The following is a 20,710-nucleotide window of genomic DNA, read 5'->3' on the forward strand; positions in this document are numbered from 1 at the left end:
ACTTTTGGACCATCAAAGTGCTGGTACCTGTTTACTTGCATTATAAGGAACTGAAAGAGCTCTGTCTTCTTCTAAATATCTTTATTTGTGGGGCCTGGATAGCTCAGCAAGTAAAGATGCTGACTACCACCCCTGGAGTCGCGAGTTCGAATCCAGGGCGTGCTGAGTGACTCCACCCAGGTCTCCCAAGAAACCAAATTGACCTGGTTACTAGGGAGGGAAGAGACACATGGAGTAACCTCCTTGTGGTCGCTAACATGTGAAGTTTCCACATGGGCTGTCTCCACGGTAATGCGCTCAACAAGCCATGTGATAAAGAGGTGCGGAGGCAACTGAGATTCGTTTTCCGCCACCTGGATTGAGGCATCACTACGCCACCACAAGGACTTAGAACACATTGGGAATTGGGCATTCCAAATTGGGGGAAAAGGGGAGAAAAAAAAAATCTTTACAGTATTTGTGTTCTGCCGAAGAAAGATAGTCACACATCTGGGATGGCAACAGGGTTAGTGAATAATGAGAGAATTTTCATTTTTGGATGAACCATTGCTTTAAGAAAACCTCTTCTCCTAGAGGAAAAATATTATGTACAGTATTATGCACAATATTATGATCCATAAAGAAGACTTTTCCAAAAGGTGTTAGTATACACAAATACAAAAACATTTAACAAGTAGTAGAGGCTTTTTTTTTAGCACTATTTGTAACTTTTTCTGTACATTCTGTAAGTCTGTGACTTGAATAGCTCATAAAATCAGTGATGTGAGTGTGTGGCAGGGCGGAGGGTGTATGAGGGTGATCATACACACCTGGTCCCGTATTAGGCTAATCAAGCCTCCGAGGTATAAAGGTCGACTGCAGGGTGTCGTGCGGGAGAGAGAGAGAGAGATCGTTAGCGGACATGTCCGTCATGTGTGTGTTTGTGTTGTCTTTTAAGTTTACCATTAAACTATTATTTATATCGTCAAGCCGGTTCTCGCCGCCTCCTTTCCATTGAATACCTTTACAGAGTGTTTGCGTGTTATGGTGCATGCTAGACAAATGTAGAGGAATGTTCACTTTCTCACTTCCTCTTCATCACTACCATATGTAACATATTTCCTATATTTTAAGGTGTGATCTGCCATAGCAAGGACTGCATGCAAAGGTGCATGCACACATGCAAGACACGCACACACACAATGTGAACACTCACACTACCAGACAACAGCAATAAATGTTAAGTGCCTCTGTTATATTTGACCCTTATGCCTTGTTCATTATTGACTCACATTACAGTTTTTTCCAGTCAGAAGTGACTGGAAACATTCAGAGTGAAATATTTTTAATTGCCCTGAAAGAATCATGTAAAAGGACTAAAGTTGTGCACCTTTCTTTTTTATTAGCTAATTTATTTACCAATGCGACCATAAACTTGACATTGAAAATTGACATTTTTATGAATACTTTCTCAAATACTGAACCAATCCTCATAAATCATACACTGTTTGAAAGCTTAAAGTCTCAAGAATCAAACTGTGGTGTCCATTTTTAAAACCATAAAATGAAATGAAATTCCAAGTATAAACACTAGGTAGCTGCAGAGAGCTACTTATTCATCCATGGTTGAAGAGAAGATGGTTTCTAGATTTTGTCAGGTTCTGCATTTAGGTAATTTTTGTCAGTTGCAATAATGGCAAATTATTATAACCGGTCAACCCTGAACATGGTGTTACAAAGAGTGTAAACTTTCCCTTTGATCTGTATGTCTTTGATCTGTATATGTCTTTGATCTGTGTGTGTGCGTGCGTGCATGTGCAGACTGCTTACAAAAATTACCTGACATAAACAAGTAATAACCTTATTTATCCCTGGTTGTAGCTAAATGAATGTGTGTGTGTGTGTGCATGCACGTGTGTTCAGCATTGTAGATGTGTTATGGTCTCACCAATTCATTCAAAATAAAACAATCAGCCACAATGCAGAACACATGTGTTCTGTATTGTGGCTGATTGTTTAATTTCTTTTTGACAAATTTCAAAAGATTTGTTTTGTTTTATAGTCTTGGGGCAGTGGTGGCTCAGTGGTTGAGACTCAGGGTTACTGACCAGAATGTTGGGGGTTCAAGCCCCAGCACCACCAAGATGCCACTGTTGGGCCCTTGATCAAGGCACTTAACTCCAGATTGCTTCGGGGGGATTGTCCCTGTAATAAGTGCACTGTAAGTCGCTTTGGATAAAAGCATCTGCCAAATGCATAAATGTGAATGTAGTCTGACCAGTTAGGCTTTGTGTGTGTGTATGTGTTTTGAACTCTTGATGTTTGGAAGTCTCACCCTTTCATGTTTGTGTGTTTCTTTTCTGCATTGTAGAAAAAGAGTATTTTGCAGAATTAATTATCTAAAATCTAAGATACAGATGTTTCTAAGATGTTTCCCATTCATTTCGGGAACAGTACAAGTTCGACTTTTTTTTTCTACCACTTAGAATGATCAAACAGGTTAATGATTAACAACTGTATGTGATTGCATACAGTGTGTCTGTTTGAATGTCTTCCACACAGTGTCTGTCTCAGAGTGTGAATAAAGTATTATAATCTCTCTTGCCCTACCCATCATAGGACCTCTTCGAGAACAGCCCCTACCATAAAAACAAATAAAGCAAGCATCTTGTGGCAAGCGTGGCAAGCATCCTACCCTTGAATGTTCTTACTTATTAACGAGCTGGCTTATTGGTGAGCTCATTTTCCTTGCTCTTTTGTCTTTGCTTTTTCTCTTTTTTCAGTCTCTTGTTCTGTCCCCATGGACATTTTCAGTTTAGTGAATCTTAGTAGTTAAGTTATGAGGTGCCATTACGCCTCCTACTGGCGAAAGATATTATTATATGCTCTGACTGATTTAGTCCTTTATTGATGATGTCATAAATGTTCACCTAGTTCCAGCATGGCAGGGAAAGAGCATGGTGGTCATGACTGCTGTTAATCCTTAAATACAGATGGTTTTGAAGGCATTCAAAATGGTCAATTCATGAATAATTAAGTAATGAGGAAGGATTCATGTGAAGTTGTTTATTATTATTTACATGTTATTTTCACATTCACACCTATGTTGAGCTGCACACAGGTGTCATTATTTTCAGGATCACTATGATGCTTTTAATGGTGCACATAAAAGGCAGAATATTCACAGAATTAATTATTTAGCTGGTTTTTAGCATACAGAGGTTTGCAAGTCTCTGCTTACAGTATAAGCACTTCCCTCCTGCGCAGCACTGCTCTTCTTGTGAATGAAAACTTCACCTGCCATGCCACCTTTGATGCGATGGGATGAGGAGAAAAGAGAGCGGGTGAGCGATAAAAAAAGGAAAATAGAGAGCGAGGAAGGAATTGAGGATAAGTGCTCTCTGAGGCTGCTGTCTGGCTGCTGAAATGGGGTCTATGTATAAAACAAGCTTTCATCACTTGAGGAGAAAAGAGACGGGGGGAGGGGGAGAGAGATAGAAAGAGGGGGAGACTTCTGATGTGCACACACCTGTACTTCCCTTGCTCACACTGACACACACACACACACATAATTTGTTTTTTATTTTGGTGAGGACTTTCCATTGAGTTTAGTTGTTATAATACTGACCTAATATTTTCTATCAATTAAACCTCACAGAAACTTCTCTGCATTTGTACATTCTCATTAAGACATTGAGCGCATTTACATGGACGTTGTTACTATGACATTGCTTAATATAACGACAACGTGTGTGGTCATATAAACGCATTAAACTGCATTCCGTTATCGGTATAAGGCCATAAATGGTGTAAGAATAAACCGATCTGTGCCCATTACTCCGATTTTGCTTTGCATGTTAACACCTTAACCGGCGTTCTAACCAGCTTATCCAATGTGTGCACATGTTGTGAGCATGCTTCTTCACAGTTTGACATCAAAAGTGGAAAATGACGCGATTATTTCAAATGTCATGAAAATGTAGGTTTCTTGCTTTGTCCTATTTTTAAATAAGATGATTTTTGGGCATTATCAGAGTATTGGTGTGACTAAACAGGCTTATTATTTAGTACATTTAAAGTACTTTCCCTCATGGAGACTGTTGGCTGGTCTCCACAATGTAGCTGATCTCAGGTTTTACAATAATTGTGGGGACATTTGGTCCCCATGCTGTAGACTAAACCTGACCCACACACATTTACTACCCAACAAGGTACATACCATTGAGTTATTTTTATAGAAATCTAATTAATAACACTATAAAGTTACCCTAACACACATTACCCCTAATAGAAAACATTTAGCACTTTGAGAATTATAATACAGTATTTGTTTTATTAATATAATGATTTTCCAATTGAGGACATACTTGGAAAAGGAGGTTTGGTCAGATTTAGCTCACTTTTGAAGATGAGTTTTTGTCCCCAAACTATAGCCAAGTATGTACGTACACAAACACACACAGTATTAGCATGCATTTCAATGCGTTCCTGGCCCACTCATCCCCAGTGAGCGGATAGTCAGCCTGTACACTGTGACTGAGCCCTTTCATCCAGCCTGAGCCGATTCAGTCACTGCTCACAGCTCACACTGCCTCCTGATAAAAAACCAAACACTGAACAAACACCTAACACTTCCCACTAAGCTATCCACAATAAACACTATTGATCTTTTTACATAGTGACACACCACCAAAACAAACACCCCTTGACGGACTGAACATGGTGGGTCATTCTAAACAAGCCCTATTTTGAATCTGAAGGCTTACAAAAGGACCACTACACATAAGTCAGACTAGATTTGGTTTAATGTCTCCATTTATGATGAAATTGTCTCCTATCTTACCTTAATGTGGAGGGACAATTGAAGGTTGATGTCCCTGTAGAGTGTAAACACTGAATCTGTGGCACTTTTAACACTGACGTGTTTGTTTGAGCATCCAGACCAGCCTGACATATAGCAGCCCTGGCTCAACCATTAGTATGCATTTGGGGCTGGATGCCCAGGGGGAGTGTTTGCAAAACAACAGTCAATTCTGCTGGGTGCCACTATAAGTGCAGACACACTGCACCTTTAAATAGGTGTTCAACGGAGCTAAGAGTAGTACACTTTTATTGGTAGTTATAAGTTAACAAATCAACAAGCTAGCAAAAATACTGAATGACTTAACACGCATGTGGCGGGGCGGTGCATGTGTACAACTTTGTAAATGAGGGCTGTTCAAATTCTGTGGAAATCTGCAGAGCTTTCTGTGGAATGTGTTGGCCTACAAATAGGCTAACACACATATAGACAAGGGCTTGGCGATATATATCGAATATTCACAGTGCACTGTGAGAGTGGGTTAAAAAGACCATCTATGATTTCAGCTTCAGTGTATTTAGAGTGCAAGTTTGAATTATTTCCATGAATTACTTTAGACGATCCGTTTCAGTTAATTGTGCCTTGATGTTTTTTTTACTAGATTAGTATTTTACTTTGTACATTAAACATTTTGCTACAATGGCTGTTTGACTGAAATGAAGGTTCCTCTGTTTGAAAACAATAGCCCTTTTATGCCTTTTCAGAACAAATACGTAAATATTAGGGCTGTCAATCGATTAAAATTTGTAATCAAATTAACTACATGGTGTCCCGATTAAATAATGGAGATTAATCGCATATACAAATATTTGCTGAGAAAGCCCCTCATATAACAATAATTCAATATATAATGATTATACATTTATTTTAATGCTGCACAGTGGTGCAGCGGTTAGCACTGTCGCCTCACAGCAAGAAGGTTGTGGGTTCAAACCCTGGTTGCCCCGGCCTTTCTGTGTGGAGTTTGCATGTTCTCCCTGTGTCTGCGTGGGTTCTCTCCGGGTACTCCGGCTTCCTCCCACCATCCAAAAGACATGCAGGCTAGGTTAATTGGTGTCTCCACCAATTAATTGGTGTCTCCACCAATTAACCTAGCCTGCATCTCCAAAATTGCCGTGGATGTGGAGGTGGATGTGGATGTGGATGTGGAGGTGAGTGTGAGTGTATGTCTGTCTATGTGTGGCCCTGCGATGGACTGGCGACCTGTCCAGGGTGTCCCCCGCCTTTCGCCCAATGTTAGCTGGGATAGGCTCCAGCCCCCCGCGACCCTGTACACAGGATAAGCGGTTGACGATGGATGGATGTGTATATATATATATATATATATAAATAAATTAGGGCTGGGACAATGCGTCGACGTCATCGACGCAAAATATGCGCGTCGATTCGTCAGACCCAAAACAAAGATAGCGGCGCCCGAGAGTAGTAGCAACACGAGTGGCTCCTCAGACTATAAGAAGTGCAAGGCACTCGTTCCTCTAAAGTATGGGAATTCTTTTACATTAAAGGAAACAATTCCGTGATATGTCGTCTTTGCAAAATGGAGATGGCCTTCCATTCTAGCACCACGGCAATGCACCAGCACCTGAAGAGGCGCCGCGCGCGCGCACAGTATTCTTAAGGTGAAAGGAAAGTGTCATAACTCATAACATAAATGTTGAATTCTGAATGTTTATTTTCTTTATTTATTTTTTGTTGGAAAAGCACTCTCTGTATTAGCTTAAAGCCCTCAAGTTTACATTGGTTACTGTATTCTTTCAATTGCTCTAAACAAGTATTTTGGGTGACCTTTTTATTTTTTTATTGAATGCTAGACATCAAGTTGTTGTTATTTTAATCTGAAAGAAGAATTACAAGATGCACTTTTTTCAGTAAGCTAGGCCGATGTGTTTTCAAGGCTTCAAGGTTTTATTGAATGCTACCTCTGACTAAGAAAGCATTACTTTGCACTTGTATAGTCTTTTATTTTGGAATTTTAATGTTAAGGAATTCATGTTTTTTTCATTCAGATATGTAAATCAACATGTATAAATTGCAAGAGTCAATTAATGGGGAGAGAATCGAAATCGAATCGGACTGGAAAAATGAATCGTTAGATTAATCGATGCATCGAAAAAATAATCGCTAGATTAATCATTTAAAAAATAATCGTTTATCCCAGCCCTAAAATAAATACATTAAAAGAATTAATATAATTAAAATGCATTACATTCTTGTGGCAGAAGATTGAAGATCATTGATAAGGCCATACAAAAAGTGGCTTTAGAATACAATGTATTGTTTACTACCATATTATTGATCATAAGTCAATCATTGGCATACAGTTCACAGCAATCCATTTCACAAGTGAATTTGTCAATCAGTTCTAGATTTATTATGAGGGCTTGTTTAAGGACCCGTCAATTTACACCTACGTCAGACATTTTATTTTTTTATTAATGCTTACAAAACTTTTACATCTAGAGCCAAGAGGTTTATTAAAACAAACAACAACAAAAAGGATGCTCATAAGTGTACGTGGTACCAGAGCACCCTAGGCCGAAGGTCGATGATCGATTTTGTAATCGTGTCGTCGGATCTGAGGCCATATGTTTTGGACACTCAGGTAAAGAGAGGGGCAGAGCTGTCAACCGATCACCATCTGGTGGTGAGTTGGGTCAGGGGGTGGGGAAAGACTCTGGACAGACCTGGGAAGCCTAAGCGAGTAGTGCGGGTGAACTGGGAACGTTTGGAGGAGGTCCCTGTCCGCGAGATCTTCAACTCACACCTCCGGCGGAGCTTTTCAGGCATCCCTGCGGAGGTTGGGGACATTGAACCGGAGTGGGCAATGTTCAAAGCTTCCATTGCCGAGCCGCGGTGGAAAGCTGCGGCCTCAAGGTTTTAGGTGCCGCAAGGGTGGTAACCCTCGAACACCGTGGTGGACACTGGTGGTCAGGGAAGCCGTCCGACTGAAGAAAGAGGCCTTCCGGGATTTGTTGTCCCGGAGGTCTCCGGAGGCAGTTGCAAGGTACCGACAGGCCCGAAGGGCTGCGGCCTCGGCCGTGAGGGAGGCAAAGCAGTGGGTGTGGGAAAAGTTCGGAGAAGCCATGGAGAAGGACTTTCGGTCCGCACCAAAGTGCTTCTGGAAAACCGTCCGCCACCTTAGGAGGGGGAAACGGGGAACCATTCAAGCTGTATACAGCAAAGATGGGACGCTGTTGACCTCAATCGAGGAGGTTATTGGGCGGTGGAAGGAACACTTTGAAGAACTCCTAAATCCCAACACGCCCTCTATCGTAGAGGCAGAGCCGGAGGATGATGGGGGATCAGATTCTATTTCCCTGGGGGAGGTCACTTAGGAAGTCAAACAACTCCGCAGTGGCAAAGCCCCGGGGATTGATGAGATCCGACCAGAAATGCTGAAAGCTTTGGATGAGGAGGGGGGTGTCATGGATGACGCGCCTCTTCAACATTGCGTGGAAATCTGGGACAGTGCCTAAGGAGTGGCAGAACGGGGTGGTGGTTCCCCTCTTCAAAAAGGGTGATCAGAGAGTGTGTGCCAACTACAGGGGTATCACACTTCTCAGCCTCCCTGGTAAAGTTTACTCCAAGGTGCTGGAGAGGAGGGTTCGGCCGATTGTCGAATCTCGGATTGTAGAGGAACAATGCGGTTTTCGTCCTGGCCGTGGAACGACGGACCAGATCTTTACTCTCGCAAGGATCCTGGAGGGGGCCTGGGAGTATGCCCATCCGGTCTACATGTGTTTTGTGGATCTGGAGAAGGCGTATGACCGGGTCCCCCGGGAGAGACTGTGGGAGGTGCTGCGGGAGTACGGGGTGGGGGGATCTCTTCTTAGGGTGATCCAATCCCTGTACGTCCAAAGCGAGAGCTGTGTCCGGGTCCTCGGCACGAAGTCGAGTTCATTCCATGTGGGGGTTGGTCTCCACCAAGGCTGCGCTTTGTCACCAATCCTGTTTGTGATATTCATGGACAGGATATCGAGGCGTAGTCGGGGTGGGGAAGGTGTGCGGTTCGGTGGGCTGGGGATCTCATCGCTGCTTTTTGCAGATGATGTTGTCTTCATGTCATCATCGGTCCGTGACCTTCAGCTCTCACTGGATCGCTTGGCAGTCGAGTGTGAAGCAGCTGGGATGAGGATTAGCACCTCTAAATCTGAGGCCATGGTTCTCAGCAGGAAACCGATGGAGTGCGTACTCCATGTAGGGAATGAGGTTTTGCCCCAAGTGAAGGAGTTCAAGTACCTGGGGGTCTTGTTCACGAGTGAGGGAAGAATGGAGCGGGAGGTTGGCCGGAGAATCGGGGCAGCGGTGGCGGTATTGCACTCGCTCTATCGCACCGTTGTCACGAAAAGAGAGCTGAGCCGAAAGGCAAAGCTCTCGATCTACCGGTCAATTTTTGTTCCTACCCTCACCTATGGTCAAGAAGGTTGGGTCATGACCGAAAGAACTAGGTCGTGAGTACAAGCGGCCGAAATGGGCTTCCTCAGAAGGGTGGCGGGCTTCTCCCTTAGAGATAGGGTGAGGAGCTCAGTCATCCGTGAGGAGCTCGGAGTAGAGCCGCTGCTCCTTTGCGTTGAAAGGAGTCAGTTGAGGTGGTTTGGGCATCTGGTAAGGTTGCCCCCTGGCCGCCTCCCTAGGGAGGTGTTTCAGGCACGTCCAGCTGGGAGGAGGCCTCGGGGAAGACCCAGGACTAGGTGGAGAGATTACATCTCCACACTGGCCTGGGAACGCTTCGGGGTCCCCCAGTCAGTGTTGGTTAATGTGGCTCGGAATAGGGAAGTTTGGGGCCCCCTGCTGGAGCAGCTGCCCCCGCGACCCGACTTCGGATAAGCGGTTGAAGATGGATGGATGGATGGATGGACAACAACAAAAAGGAAAATAAATAAATAAACAGTTTAATAAAAATATCTAATTGTTTACATATTTCAATACACTTTACAGCTTTCTTGTTACTCAAATTGGAAATTGTTCTTAGGTGTTGCTGAACCTCTGAATTAAAAATTAAAATGAATGGTTTATAACCAACATACTTACATTTATGAATACTAAACTTTGCCATCAAAAGCAGAACATTAATCAAATAATATTCCTTATGAAGAGACATGTCATAGCTAAAAAAGTAGGGACAACTCCAAAATAAATGAAAAAACAATTCTTCCTACAGACCACAAAATGTACAGAATATATCGACATCACAATAAAATCTCTCTACAAGAAAATATTTAGTGAGGTATTACTTATAAATAAGTTTGAAGTAAATTTCTTGTGATTAAATATTTATGGGTAACTTCCAAATCTCAATCCTGCCACACCCTACGTCAGACATGCTTGTGTAGCATCTCGAGTGTGTTGCGTCATAAACATAAAATGTTTAGGTCACTGTGTCAAGTTAAATATAGTTAAATACTCCTAAACACATCATGAAAAAAACAGATGTTTAAACACATCTTGAGATCCCTTAGTTCGGATTTGCGCTCCTTCAAGTGTTTTGAACGCAAGAACGTAACGCATGTTTGTGTTGTTCTGCCTACTGTAGTGTTTTCTTCACTGTATAAACTGCGCGTTGCTCATACAGCTGAAGTTTCACTTACTGCCCTCTGGAGTAAACAGGTGGTACTACCAGCTTGCATTTCTCAGGACTCTTCCTTATTATGGTCTGGGGAAGTGCGATTAATTAACAATTAATTACAATTAATCGCACTGAATTAATGCGTTAAATCGACAGCCCTAATAAAAATCCAAATACAAAATTTCATTGAAAGGCTTAAAATGTCTAAATGTATTGTTTTAGCTGCATCACTCATAGTAAATATAGAAACTTGTATGGTGCCAGAGCAGGAAGCACAATAATCATCAACTCCATTCTCCAACTCACATAGTTTCACCTGCCCCACAATTCACTCATCTTATCTGACTTTTTCTTACACTTTTCCTCTCCCTCTATGTGGGCTGTTGACTAAACAAAATGGCCCCTGACATTTCTTAGCTAAATAGATTTCCTGCCAATCTCAGGGCATGTCAGCTGCCTTCACCAGCCTTCACCAGCCGCCCACATTTGCTCACCTCTTAAAGAGAGAGAAGGGAAATAGGAGAAAGAGCCATGCTGGGCTCAATAAATTAACCACAACAGGACTAGATCAGTGAGTGAGGGAGAGGAGAGTCATTTAGCTAATAACTCACAAGGGAGTGCTCCTTATTTCCACTGCTGCCTATTTCTACTTTCAGAGGCATGCTCCCCTGTAGTGTGACATCCCGGGGGAGGCCACTGGTGATAATGAGGAGTCGATTCTTGTTAGGATTAGACAACAACAGACTGGTCGGCAGTCATTCTGAAAACAGGACGAGAGGGCAGATAAAAGTGTTCAGGAGAGATCTCAAAATGCACAGGGCATGTATGTAAATGGTCACACACTGCAGTTAAAACAGGTGTCACTCCTGTTCTTAATTATAGGAATAATTCACCCAAAAATAAAAATAATGTCATTATTTACTCACCATAATGTCATTCCAAATCCGTATGACTTACTTTCTTCCGTGGAAAACAAATTGTGAATTTTTTCAAATGTTTTCACAGGGTTTATTTGACATGCAAGTGACTAGTCACAACAGAATTAAACCACAACATAAGGAAATTAAGCCACAACACAATGAAAGTGCTACAGCTCAACAATATTAAGACACAACACAACAGAAAAGCCACAGTACAACGAAATTAAGCCTTATCTTTTGTAATAATTTTGCGGCTTAATTTAATTGTGTTTTCATCGTTAATTTGCTTTGCAAATCTTGTTATTGTTGGGCATCCATAGGCCACCTTAGTAAAGAATCAAATGGGCAACTAGTTGTTATGGACACATTTGAACATGCACTCAAGATCTTCAGTTGCTAATATTACATTGGTAATAGCCAAAACCCCCAAATGGCTTGAAATGTTCACCCGTGTTTCTTGTTTAGAGCAGAAAAAAAAAAAAATTTGCAATTTGGTTATCACCAAGTCAATAATTTACACTGGAGTGAAACCTGCATTCACCACACACACTGAATGATCATTTACATATGTGATTCATTCCTACATTTAAAAGGAGAGTTCAAACAAAATTGATAACAAAAGGAGATTGTAGGCAGAATGACTTGTGCTGACTGAATTGTGCCTTAGTCACAACTCACTTTCATTTTATGGAGCGAAAAAAAAAAAGATAAAATGAAAGTGAATGGTGACTGAGGCTGTCAGTCCCTAACATTCTGCTTAACATCTTTTGTGTTCCACAGAAGAAAGTGAGTAATACAGGTTTGGAACAACATCAGAGAGTGCACTATCCCTTTAAATATGGTTATACCTCCCAAAACTTTGCAGTGTCTATGTGGCCAGTGTGTAGCGATTCCCCTGTGCCTCTTCTCGTGGGACTTAAACATCTCCAGAGCTTTTCCTCATTGTGAGGCTCAGTGCCAGTTCTGACTCATTTCTCTCTGGGATTTATTATTAAAACACTGTTTTTTTTACTAACCTTTCCCTGTCCCCGCTTCTCTCGCTCCCTCTGTCTCTCTCATCAGCAGTGATTTGAGGATCACAGTAATCAGCCAAACCCCAGGAGCCCCATTACAGACACACAGGGTTGTTACACAGCTATTGTCTGCCTTTTCGGTCTAAGTGCACTATACACATCTCTTAACTGCACACTTTTAAACACTCTCTAATCCGAGAGACTCTTTCTCTCTGCTGATCAGAGTGGGTGTTCTTATATATGGTCTTCTATTGGGTTACACCTCATGGAGAAGCAAAGCCTCCTCCTTTTGTTCATCTCTTTCTTCTTATCTTAAGCCATCTCTTCCTCTCTGCTCATTTAACTTTCTTTTCAGCTTCCTTTGAAAGGGTTTAGAGAAAGCAAAAACAAAAGAAAGCATGCTCTATTTAGACAAAAGCCTGTCCTTTTTTTGCCTTTCATGAATTTGTGATGGCTGCTGGTTCCTGCATTCTAAGGTATATTTTCTTTCTTCCTGTCCTCCTGTCTGCTTCCTGTTTCTCCTGAGGGAATCTGTACCCATGACAGATGTGCTCCAGTAACATCTGGACCACAGCAGGAAACACATGAGTTTAAAAAGGACCATTGATGACATGCCACAAGAGGTTTAAATCAGAGTTTGCATTATCACATCACAATCTTTCAGATAAGTGATTTGGTGTAGGAGATTTAATTTAACCGAATGCAACAACTTGTTCTGCTTGTGTTTTATGGATGAGGACCACTGGTTGTCATGTCATATGCAAGGTAAAGGAATGGTGGTTCTCCCAGCATGAGAGTTGTTTGGTGTCAGCATTTTGGGAAATCTTTAGATTAAGTATCTTGGGTTATTGTGAAACACTTTTATACCAATTAAGGAGGAAATAAAGGCTTTTTTGAAAGTGTAGAATTTATTGTAATGAATTTTGTCTTTCAAAAAAGGTGCGCTACAAAGTAAAAGTCGTTTGGTCATCAGGGTGCTACTCAACCTACAGCTATACACTGATAAAACGAAGAATGTGCACATAATATGGTCAAATTGGCTATATCAAGACAATATCAAATCAACATACATAAACTAAGGGAATGATAGACATCTATATGATTATCAGAGAAATTAAAGAATCGTCATTATTAGGGAAAGAATGAAAGATAAAATTAGAAAATGTTGGATATTTTGAAACCCATCAAAGTGACAGATAATGATTACTTCGTGTAACCTCTGGTGCCAACTCTTTTTAAAGATTTCATCATGAGCAACTGAACCAAAAGTGAGCCATACTGCCCTTTTAAAGGCCACTCTGATTAAGCAATAAAGCTTTATAAACTTACATTTATTTCCAAGGTAATGAATTTAATGTTGTTTCTATCCAGCCATAGATAATGCATTTCTGTGTGGTGTTTAATCTTTCAAAGCACTTAACCTTTAAGACATCGCCATTAACATCCAAGCAAAACATGTGGCAAATTATTTAATCCTCCATGTCACCATCCATTACACAGTTCAGAGTCAAGACACTGTGGGAAAAATGTTTCCTCCTCCATTGTGTCTGTGTATTTTAAGTAAAAAATACTACTCTCCATTATCTCTTTGAAAGAGGCATCAGCAGTCTCTACCTCAGAGATATGCCTCCAGTTTCTCTTCTACTTTCTCTCCCCCTATATTTCCTGTATTTAGTAATATTTGTTCATCTGTTTAACCCATTTTTGTTTTGAGCAGTCCATTTAAATTGAGAACTAGAGAAAATGGGATCCGAAATCTATTATTTGAGCTATAGACTTCAGGCAAATTCGGAGAAGGTTGAATGCATGTTTCTGAGATTCAGAGAAACAATAGTGGGATGCATTGCTCGGTAGTATTCAATTAATATGGGATTTTCTGTGGTCTCTTCTTAAACATTCCAATTAATATGTTAATAAAATACTTTAAAAAAAATCAATTATTGTAAGCATTCATCTTTTTTATTCAATTTCAAGTTAATTTATGAAAATTATATATATATATATATATATATATATATATATATATATATATATATATATATATATATATATATATATATATGCTTCCATTTTTATAACAGATATTTTTGTTTTTGAAATAAATTTATCTGATCAAATATACTGACAAAATCATTAATTGCTAATATTATTACGGTTTGAAATAACTGTTTTAAGTGATATTTATTCAATTTTCTTTTTTACCCGTGATGGCAAACATATACAAATGCACTTATTCCTTACAAAAGCATTTTAAAGTGCTAATTTGGTACTTAAGAAAATGTTCTTCTTTTTAGAACAACTGAAAATAGTTGCGCTACCATGCGGAAATCACAATACCATGGGTTTTTTCCCCATTTGCTGAGGTTTTGAGTTCTTACAAGTTGCTTTACACTTGCAAGTCAAATTTTGGTTTTAAAAATGGACAAATAGAAACACATTTCTTTGCCTACTGTCCTCTATGATATCGCAGCAATTATCCAGAAATGGAATGAAATTATTAAGCAAACTGTTATCAACTCCTACATGACATCTGAATAAAATAAGGCAAAAATAAATATTTCACACATTGTTTAGTGAGAGATATAATTAATTCAAACACTAAAAGTGGTTGTTCTGTATATGTAATATTGTATTACAGTTATAATAATAATAATGTCTTAATTAACATTATGGTTATTTAACATATTGCAATATTATTATTTAACATATTGCAATATTATTATTAAGTAAATGAAGGCATTTGGTTAAATTATGTTTTGTAATTTCTCATCCATTCTTTATATAACATCCATCCTTTGTTAAATTTTGGCTTCTAGCAGGTGAGACAGGGAAGGTAAGTACAGTACAGAACCATGAGTGAGAGTGTTACCTGCTAGGACAGTTTATTTTGAACAAGAGGGGCGAACGGTTATGGAATTAAACATGGGAGTACAATACTGTACTGATGCGGATTGATAGAAGCAGACCCGTCTGTGCGTGTGATGGTGGGAAAAAAATTATGTTCAGTGAAAAGGCAAAAGAAGATTGCAATGTAGGCCTATGTAATTGTAACTATATTAGATATTATTAATAAAACATGGAAACTCATTTCATGGGATACATTTGTCAATTTCGTTGGCATTTTTGCTACGTGTCCCTGCTAATTTCCAACACTATTGGCATTGTATCTTTCTAAGATATTTAAAAAGTTTGTTTTGGACATATAGTAGCAGGTAAGCAAGATATCCCCACATATATGTCAAACTATATTGTATTAATGTTTAACTAAAACATTGGCTACCTTAAAAACAAGTGAAGTTTGATTAAACGTTTTCAGATGGTTCTCTCATACAGCTCATTTTCCAGAATAAAATTAAATATACAGAAAATCACTGTATTACAGTTCTTGTACAGTGACAGGACATAAAGTCTTGGAGAAGCTAGAGAAGAGAGGACACCGGCGGCAGCTGCTGTGCCCTGTGATGACAGATTTAGCGCTTATAACTTTCTTCTTCCCAGAAATTCATAAATATTCTGTCTTTTTTTGTACTTTGTAATTGTGGTGAAAAATTATTGTAGCGAAGTTGAATACTTCATTTTTAATCAACTCAAGTAAAAGTACTATTATTTATTTAAACTTAGTTGAAATATTTTACTCAAGTACTGTAACATGAGTAGTTGTAATCTGTTACTTTCCACCTCTGCTGCTTACATAAAAAAGTAATGCAAGTTTTCTTCTCTTACTTTTTTGCACTTTATTATCATGCAGCAAAACAGACATAGTGAATGATGTATACTGTAATAAAATCAGAGACCCTTCCCTTGAAATGTGAACACAAGTAGTCAAAAGAAAAGCATATTACGACCAGGTGCAAACAGTGAAGTCTCACCTTCCCATTTGTGATTGGATTTTCCGAGGCGTATTTTAATACCAGGTGTAAACGGGGTCTCTTTCTTGGTTTCCAATAGTTTGAAATTTGACTCTGTGATTTCTGTTCTCTCATGCAGTTAAAGATATGTCATCAGCAGTCTCTACCTCAGAGATATGCCTCCAATTTTTCTCCTACCTGTTCACCCCCTGTATTTCCTGTAGTTAGTAATACGACTCCATCTCTTTCTGTGTTTCCAATAGCTAGAAATTTGACTCTGATTTCTGTTCTCTCCTGCAGTTAAAGATATGTCTCCAGTCTGTCTGTAATTGTTGCCTGATGAGGGTCTTCCTGAGGCAATATGAGACTCAGCAGTCTCCAGGCCAGCAGCACTCCCCCCGGCCGCACGTTTCCAAAGCATAATTTGTCATCCTGATGGAGAGCTAATCTGACAGGATGTCTGCCCACAGACAGAAAAGGCAAGATTTTCTGTCTGCATGTATCCTATTTTTCCACGCACTGACTCAGTTTCTCTGTTTGTCCGACTCTTATTTTCTCCCTGCCTCTGTGTGCCACTTATCTGCCTCAATCTATCGCTTCGTGAGTGGTGTGGTTCAGCAGGTGTCTGCCCTTGTAAACCGCCCTAATAAAAACCCTTTGACAATCTGTCACAGGAAATATGCTTTTGCTCACAAATGACTGCTCTCTCTCCCTTTCCCTCTATCCAAATGCCTTCCTTTCTCTCCCTCTCGGAGCCGTTTAGTCTCTCAGACATTTATCTAATTTTGTAGATATCATCTTGTCTTTCTTAAATGTACTTTAATGTTATAGTTGACAATATGTGTGTGAATTTGTGTTATTAAAACAGACACAGCTCAAGACTAGGGTTGGGAATTAGCAAGAACCTGACGATTCCATATTGTATCAGGGTTGCAATAGGTTAATATTGCGATTCTTTATGTTGAGTGTATTGCGATTCAAAACTATGATATATTGCAATCTTTTAAACAATCGATTCTCAATTATCTTCATTGGACTTCAGTGCTTTACACAAACAGTACCGAACTTACCCTTTTGCTTATCGTAGAGCCATAGAAGTAGCACAGGCACGTCAGTGATAATAAAAAAAAATACCTTGGTTCTAGCTTTTTTATTATTACATTAAAACCAGGGTTTGAAATAAACATTTTGGCTCACCAGGCACTGTGGCTAGTAGTTTCCAAGGTCACCAGCCACATTTTCATTAGCTAAAACGAATCGTTACTAATGTAACCTCGGTTCTCTCTAGATGAGGGAACGAGTATTGCGTAAGCTAGCTTACGCTACGGGAAAGATTCATCTTTTCTGAGATATTGAAGCCAAAAAATTATCCTTAATTTTGTATCCATTGTCAACGCAGTGCGGCAGCTGCAGACCTTGAGCGGGCTAGCTAGCGAGCTCATTGGTTGCTCTGCGGCAACTGCTGCAGCCTATAGACGAGCTTGGGCGAACTCGCATCCAATGAGAGGCGTCCGCGCGCTCACTGCATCAAAGCCCGCCAAAAGGGCGTGACTAGAGTGCATATAAGCGTAGTTCGTGAGGCTGGAACCCTGGTTTTCATTGAATGAAGCGAAAAATCGCTCGTGGCGCGAAGCACGGCCGGTTACGCAATACTCGTTCCCTCATCTAGAGAGAACCGAGGTTACGTTAGTAACCGATTCGTTCTCTTACGAGAGGTTCTCTCAGTATTGCGTAAGCTAGCTTACGCCACGGGAACCCTTTGTCAACGCCGTGCGCGCCAAGCATCCACTGCATGAGCCCCAGGGAATTAAGGGGGACCCGGGGAGCCCTTGTGAGTGGGGAATTAATATTTGGCCGGCAAGAGTGCGGGCCAGTGTGTGTGTAGTACATAAGCACATAGACAGAGCGGCGGTGCCGGTCTGTGTGGACTGTGTCCCATTAATGCAGCTCACCAGGGAGCTGTAGCGTGATTAAACCGCTAGCAGTTTAGCCTGCAGAGTGGGTACTTCCAGATTGTAAAATCTGACAAAGGTGGAGGGGAAGCCCAGCCCGCTGCCACACATATGTCGTGAATGGAAATCCCGCTGGACCATGCCCACGAGGAGGCCATGCCTCTAGTGGAGTGAGCCTTAATGCCTAGCGGGCATGGTAGGTCTTTTGACGCGTATGCGGCAGCAATAGCGTCCATTATCCATCTGGACAGTGTCTGTTTCGAGGCGGCGAGACCTTTGGTGCGCCCTCCGAACGAAACGAAAAGCTGCTCGGAGCTTCTGAAAGATGCGGAACACGCAGTATACAATCTCAGTGCTCTGACTGGGCAAAGGAGATTGGCGTCGCGTTCGCTATCAGATGCTGGTAGCGCCGACGAAAGGAGTTTTAAAATGACCTTGGAGTCACTTGGTCCAAACTCAAGAAACGCAGCGCTGACAGATAGCGCATGAAGGTCTCCCACACGTTTGACTGATGATAGGGCAGTTAGAAAAACGGTTTTAAGTGAGAGGTGTTTCACATCCATGGATTGAAGCGGTTCGAAAGGGGGGGCTTTCATAGCTTCGAGAACTATAGAAAGGTCCCAGATAGGAACCGATGGGGGCGCGGAGGGTTCATCCTTCTAGCTCCCCTGAGGAAGCCGGATGACCAGCTCGTTTTTACCCTGTGACTGGCCGTGCAGAGGTTCAGCGAACGCCGCGATGGCCGCCACGTACACTTTGAGCGTGGATGGGGATCTGCCCTTATCCAGCAGCTCTTGTAAAAACACGAGCAGCGGCGACACCCCACATGTCCGTGGGTCCAGGTCTCTGTCGGTGCACCATTTTGAAAACACAGACCATTTTGACGCATAGAGTCTTCTCGTGGAGGGGGCTCTAGCGTGTATGATGGTGTTTATTACTCCTTCTGGCAAAGCGACGGGTAGTCACCCACGCAGTATAGCTCCAGCTCTGGGTGGGGATGCCAGATCGTTCACGAGCTTGCGAGAGGAGATCTGCTCTCACTGGGATGGGCCACGGCGCTGTCAGTGACAGCTGCGTAAGCTCCGGGAACCATGTTTGATTCTCCCAGCTGGGGCTATGAGGAGCACGAGTGGCTGCTTCCCTGATCCTCTGCATTACCTGTGGCAATAGCGAGACGGGAGGGAAGGCGTAAAGCGGGCGGTTGGGCCAGTCCTGGGCCAGCTGCCCTCGCTTTCCAGAAAAATATTGGGCAGTGAGAGTTCTCTTCTGACGCAAAGAGGTCTATCTCTGCTCTGCCGAATATGCGCCATAACGTCTGGACTGTTTGAGCGTGCAGGGACCATTCCCCTGGGGGAATATTGTCTCTGGACAGTCAGTCTGGGCCGTCGTTCAGGTGGCCTGGCACGTGCATCGACCTCAGCGAGCGCAGGTGGCGCTGGGACCAACTCAGTATGCGTTTCGTCAGATGGAAGAGGTTCCTGGATCTGACACTGCCCTGACGGTTTAAACCCGTGTTGGACGCGTCTGTCGAGATGACTTTTCGGCGAGATACAGCTCCCATAATCACTCCCCGCTGATACCACTCGGCCACTGTCCAGGGCTGCAGAGCTGAAATACAGGTCTGAGTCACTCTGATTGGCTGGCGGCCTGTGGCCCAAGCCCGGCGAGACGCACGGGTGTTTAGCCAATGCTGAAGCGGGCGCATGCGCAGTAAACCCAGTTGAAGTACTGCTGCGGCTGAGGCCATGTAGCCTAGCACTCTCTGAAACTTCTTTAGAGGTGTGAGGCTGTTCATCTGAAATGACGCGGCTAGTCGCTGCACACGGCGCGGCTGTGTAGATAAGCTGAGCCGCCATTGCCACTGAGTCTAGTTCTATTCCAAGGAAGGAAATTGTCTGACTGGGCTGTAGTGAGCTCTTGGTCCAATTGACTGCAAGGCCCAAACTGTTCAAATGACTGAGGAGAACTGTCCTGTGAGACAGAAGCTCCGTATGTGATTGTGCCAAAATCAGCCAATCGTCCAAATAGTTCAGAATTCGCAAACCCTGACTCCAGAGGGGTGCGAGCGCCAGGCCCATGCACTTCGTGAAAGTACGGGTGCTAAGGACAGGCCAAACGGAAGGACGGTGTATTGATAAACCTGGCCGTCAGGCTGAATCTCTAAGAATGGCTTGTGACGGGATTTATCTGAATCTGAAAGTATGCATCTTTCAGATCGAGAGAAATAAACCAGTCCCCTGGCGCACATGCACGAGGAGTTTGCTGGTTGTAAGCATTTTGAACGGTCTTTTGCAAGCGCTTTGTTCAAAACCCTGAGATCTAACATTGGTCTGAGGCCGCCGTCTTTCTTGGGGACAAGAAAATAACGGCTGTAAAACCCCGACTCGCTCAAGGGAGGCGGCACTCTCTATGGCCCTTTTGCACAGAAGGTTTGCTATTTCTGAACGAAGCATGCACGCTGCTTCCGTGTTCACAGTAGTTTCGAGCCGCGCCTGAAGCGAGGAGGACGGCGAGCGAACTGTAGCAAATAGCCCTGTTTTATTGTGCTTAACACCCATTCGGATATCC

At 42.1% G+C, this 20,710-nt stretch overlaps 1 protein-coding gene across 2 annotated transcripts in view; it reads right to left on the reverse strand.

The window, feature by feature from the left end:
* Window positions 1–20,710, reverse strand: part of LOC127635247 (protein FAM222B-like) — an 84,555-nt gene that overhangs the window by 4,804 nt on the left and 59,041 nt on the right. The gene's annotated exons all lie outside the window — the stretch shown is intronic.

The sequence above is a fragment of the Xyrauchen texanus genome, chromosome 4, assembly GCF_025860055.1.
Source record: "Xyrauchen texanus isolate HMW12.3.18 chromosome 4, RBS_HiC_50CHRs, whole genome shotgun sequence".
In the NCBI taxonomy this organism is placed as follows: domain Eukaryota; kingdom Metazoa; phylum Chordata; class Actinopteri; order Cypriniformes; family Catostomidae; genus Xyrauchen; species Xyrauchen texanus.